General features: G+C 40.0%; 1 non-coding gene across 1 annotated transcript; it reads right to left on the bottom strand.

Annotated features, from left to right (window-relative positions):
* Positions 1-4,762: 4,762 nt before the first annotated feature.
* LOC120883882 (U6 spliceosomal RNA) lies at positions 4,763-4,869 on the bottom strand. Its single transcript, XR_005726061.2, has one exon. It is a non-coding gene; the product is annotated as a U6 spliceosomal RNA (small nuclear RNA).
* Positions 4,870-5,220: the final 351 nt, after the last annotated feature.

Here is a 5,220-nt window from a genome sequence, read left to right as displayed (position 1 = left end):
CTGGAGCTGATGTGGACAGCCTCCTCAGAGCTAATGGAGAAATATTCAGGAATCTGATGAGCCTGTTCATGTAATCTTGGTAACTTAAAATTGGCCCTTGAGGGGAAAGTTACATCATGAAAATCTACGAAACCTATAAAAGAGATCTGCTTTTTTTTTTGTTTTGTTTTCACTTCCTCTTCATTTTTTTTTTTCCTCTTCCTCCTCCTCTCTGTCCCTACAAAGCTGGTTGTTAAAACATTTATGAACTTTAAGCAGCTCCTATCTTTGGCTAAGCCCTGCCTGGAGCATGGCCTTCTCCTTTCCTTCCATATTAGAAACTATTGTGTAAGTCAGTTGACCCAGATTTGCTGTTTCTATTAACCAGAAGCATATCTACCAGGGCCTCCAAGGTTCTCCATAGTAACAAGAGCTACCATCACGCAGCTTTATGAAGTACCAAGAACCGGTGGCTACTAATTCACTTTAGCTCAAGCACACCATTTATCTCCACAAAGAAGGTACTTTTATAATTTATAATCCATAAAGAAACCAAGATTTAGAATGCAAAGCCTCTTATCCATGCTTCAAAGAGACCTACTTATGGTTTTCCAAATTCACAATACTTTTTCAGGGCTTAGGACCTTACCTACGATGTTTCCTGTTCGTATAGACCATGTCCATATGATTAGGTGCGGCTCACCCTTAAGAATCCTGAGTCAGAGCCTCATGGAGGTTTCTGTCATTCTCTGGACTGAGTGACCACTCTTCTCCCTATGTGTTTACCTTGTTTAAAGTGATTTTTAATAATGTAGAGTACTTATTGATTTTCTTAGTGCTTTTCCCTGATAGGTGATTCTAGTAGAATCTATAGAGTCTAAGACTGACAAAAGCAGGAATCTTATCTTTTTCTTGTCTATATCTTCATGCCTAAGGCCATGGTTGCCACAGGGTAGCTACTCAATGGGTGCTGGCTAATTGACTTAAATGAATGAATGAACCCTTGTAATTTGTCTTTATTTCATTGAAATTCAAGGAAAGAAGAAAAAAATAGGCTGGTGTTACTCAATAGCATATATTCTTATATAGGTGAATCTTCATCAAGCTATCAAAACTCTTCCTTCATTTTTCCCTCATCTTCAACATCACCATCTTCATCTTCACATATGGTTTTCCCAGATCTCAGGCCCATGGAAGAATAAATTCAGAGATATTAGAAAGATCAGTGGCTTTTGTGTCATGAATTTTAGGTCTATGATTTACTGGCTATATCATCTTAGATAAATTCTTTTTTTTTTCTCCCATATAGAGGGAAGATAATTTCCCACATGTAAGGTTGCCAGGTGAAAGTTAGTAGTTGGTAAGTCCAGCTGCATGGTAATGGGCATTTAATAAATGGTTAATTCTGACCTGCATGCTCCATAATCTTAGTCACATTGTGATTTTTTTCCCCCTGAGGTCTATAACCTTAGATTTAGTATCTGATCTTCAATTTACTTAGTTTGATATTATTATTGCACCCTATTAATCCTAATAATAATACATAATAATAACTATAAGTTATGCCTAGGGCAACTGGAAGTAAAGTGTTTTAAGCTGAATCTCTATCATCTATGGGTCTGAAAGATGTTTCTGATATTTAGAGTTAGGTCATGACTTTTCTTTGGTCCCTTCCATTTTTTTTTAACATAGATCCAATGTATACATACGTTCTCATGTAGGAATTGCTTGTATGCATCTGGTATGTACATGCCAGTACGTGAATTTATGTACATACGTGAGAAACTGTCCTTTTATCCACAGGCGATCAGGATGTGAGACCTAGATGTTCCCAGAATGTGTAACAAAAGCAATCATGCTTTGTCGTGTTCTTGTATTTCATTCTTAAAGAAACTCTTGAGGGAGATGGGCTGTTCCTAGCAGTTTGGATAGAGTGACTTGTGTACTGTAGGAGGTGTCAAGATTGAACAAGGCAGATTTTGGGAAATATCTCTGAGTCTTGTAAATATCATGTTTGAGCCATTGGAATAGTCTATATCTGATGGTTGATGATTTTTTGCTCTGAATGGAAGGCTAGCCACTTTGAATCACTCTAGAAGGAAGAGGTGGCAGGGCTGGACGTGCTCTGGCCCTTGGGTTGCTGGAGGGGCATTTTTTCTTCCATGAGGCCCTGGAATCAGGCCTCTGGAGAGCATATGGAATATTTCCAATGGTGAGAGTCAGTGGCTGTTGCTCAGGGGAGCAGTCTGGAAGACAGGCAGCTTGACCTAGTAAGGAAAACTGGTTTGTATATGATGGTGGCAATTGCAAGCTACTTCTGAATCTCTAAAGCTCTGTTAAGTCTGGGGTAAGCCACATCCACCCTAATCCTGTCCCCATTGTGACTTGGAAAATTGTGTAAATGCACAGAAAGAACAGGGAGGAGTCAGTGGGGGGCTGTCATGAAAGATAGCTGAGCACTGTGGGAAGTGCAAGGGATCAGAGAGAAGGACTGACAGATGGTTCAGGACTCCATGTGAGACAGGAGACTGAGAAACTCTTGGAAGACCGTCTGCCAGTAGTAGCTTGAAGAAAGTTGGAACCATGAAAAGAGAATGCAACATTTTATAGCTACTCGCTGGTGAGATCGGTGACTTATAGGTTGTACATGTATTTCTCATCCTATTTAATTCTCAATGATCAGGTTGCAAGTGTTATCCCTTCTATTTTACCACTATGGAAAATGAGAATTAAATAGATTAAGTGCTTTCCCAAGTCTTAACTGCTTGTAAAATGACTGTACCGAGATTTGTGCTATATTCATCTGCAACCAAAGTTAATGCACTTTCTAGAATTCCATGAAGCCTCTTAAAGGAGTGAAGATACAACTGGAAACAAATGTGATGTCCTGGTTGATTTCCTGTGGCATTTAAACAAAGGGTGGCAATGAAGTGTTGCTATCCTTAGGTTTTAGTGGTTCTTTTAGTATAAGTCGTCTATCATTATCATTATCTGTCCAGATGTCTTGACAGAAGAAAGAGTTGGATATAGGTGAAATTTGTGTTTTCATGAGAACCAGTAACATTTCACATCGTAAGTAACACTTTTAATTCTCAGGTCGATATCCTCAAATTGATTTTTCCCCTAGTGATAGAAAACCTACTTAGAGTAGCACTCTCTGCTTGATGTCATTGAGAAGAACATTGCAGTTTAGAGGATGCCGGGTCTGGCCTGAACTCTGCCACAGAGCTTTGTGAGCATGAGTACATCTCACATGACTCCTTATTTTAAAACCAGGACTTTGTCATCTCTAATGTGTTTCAGCTCTATGATTCAATGTGTGCCTTAAACTCTGTGGTTGCTGGGTCTGAGTTTGTGAATGCAAGAACGCTTAGGCAAAGGTGCAGAAAGGCAGCACCTTCACTTGGCAGATACACACAAGCACTTCTCTGGCAGTTGTTACAATATTCAAATGCTCCCATGCTACTTGGTAAGTGGTGGCTCATCTGAAGCATCCTCTGTGACTTACTCCAGCTCTCCTAATGACACCTCCATACAGCTGGGACAAGGTTCTTCATAGAAGTTTTTTTTTTTTTTAGGGTTTAAAACAATTTCTCCCTTATAAACCAACCATCATCCCAATCAGAGACCTGGGGGAGAGTGCAGGTGGAGGAGAAAGCAGTGGCGATTGTGCTAGCACTGGAGGGTGATGAGGCGGACGTGAAAACTTAACATCATGCCGGACACACACAATCTCTTTCTGTATCATCCTGTGTCCATTTTCTCTCCTTTTCCCTTTGGCCCTCCACCCCACTTCTTCTTCTTCTAGAAAAAGGAAAAAGAAGGTTTATTGTTTTGCTAGCAAAGGGGAAACACAGGAGACTCCTCTCCCAGAGCCTGTGATTTTGCCCATCAGCAGGAACAGGAGGCTTTTAAAGAGGTGATTTAAAGGCCACCTTCCACATGTTTTGGTTGGACTTGCAAGTCACTTGTTAATAGTCATTTCTGAGCTGGTACCATTCCCAAAGTCTGGATTACTTAGCACCTATGGTGGGTGTGTGCTAAGTAATCCAGACTTTGGGAATGACAAATCTGCTAAAATGGGGAAGAAAGGTAATCCTGTTTCCCCTGAGATTAGGGAGAAGGAGAGATTAGGGAGGAGCGGGGAGAAAGGAAGAGAAACAAACATGTCCACTTTAAAAATAAGTTACGGTGGCAGAGCAGCAGGGGTTATATTTAAAATGGACCACTGTTACATTTTCCCATTGTCAATTTCTACATTTCATTTCTATGGAAAAATGGGCAATGACATGTCCAAACTCTTTCTGCTGAAAGGAAGTGAAGTTGGGGGAAGTAACCCAAAGTCCTTGTTGTCTACCAGGTAGGATGTGGGTAGTTAAGGGCATTCAGCAACAGAGCAGTGCAGAGGTCCATAGTGGCTGATGGCAGGTGACTGGACAAGGCATACAAAGAGCAGGGGTTATGCTAAGACAGCAATAAACAAGACAGAAAGTGTTATTTGTAAACAATTAGCATAAAAACAATTGATATGTTATCCAGTCTCTGAAAACCCACAGGATAGTAACTCTAATCTTATCAGTGAAAAACAGATCAAGTTTCTCAATGTAGGAGGTTAGGAAGATTTGTAGGTCTATGAGATCAGACTCAAATTAACTCAGGACAAATTTTCGACTCTAGAGTCCTTTGTGATCATTATTATTAGGCACTGTCACACAAGAATCCTTCCTTTTTAGCCTCTAGCTTTACTTACTTTTTGTAGGGCTGACACATGTGTGCATCTAAAAAAAATACAGACTGCTTCATGAATTTTTGTGTCACCCTTGTGCAGGGGCCGTGCTAATCTTCTCTATATTATTCCAATTTTAGTATCTGTGCTGTCAAAGCCAGCACTTCTTCTTTTCCTCGTCTCCTTCTTCTCCTTCTCCTTCTTCCCCTGCCCTTCTTCTTTTAAAATATGAGACTTAAAGGGGGGGGGGGTAGGGAATTAGTGTTTTCATGTTTTCCTGGATCTGTTACTTAGGATTCTCATCAGAACAGAACAGTGAGTAGGTAGGTATCTGTCATTAAGATACTAGACTTCCAGTACTTTGGGAATAGAAACACACAGGAAAAAAAAAAAGCATTTCAAGTGCCATTAAGTGAACTCAAAGGGATTCTTTTATTCATTTCTCCATTCAAAAAAATGAAGAAAATGTTCTGTGGTACTTTGGTTGGTAAAGAGAACAAGACACTCATAAATTG

Source organism: Ictidomys tridecemlineatus, chromosome 7, assembly GCF_052094955.1.
Source record: "Ictidomys tridecemlineatus isolate mIctTri1 chromosome 7, mIctTri1.hap1, whole genome shotgun sequence".
In the NCBI taxonomy this organism is placed as follows: domain Eukaryota; kingdom Metazoa; phylum Chordata; class Mammalia; order Rodentia; family Sciuridae; genus Ictidomys; species Ictidomys tridecemlineatus.
The sequence above is the reverse complement of the archived record's forward strand: the minus strand, read 5'-3'. Positions and strand labels throughout refer to the sequence as shown.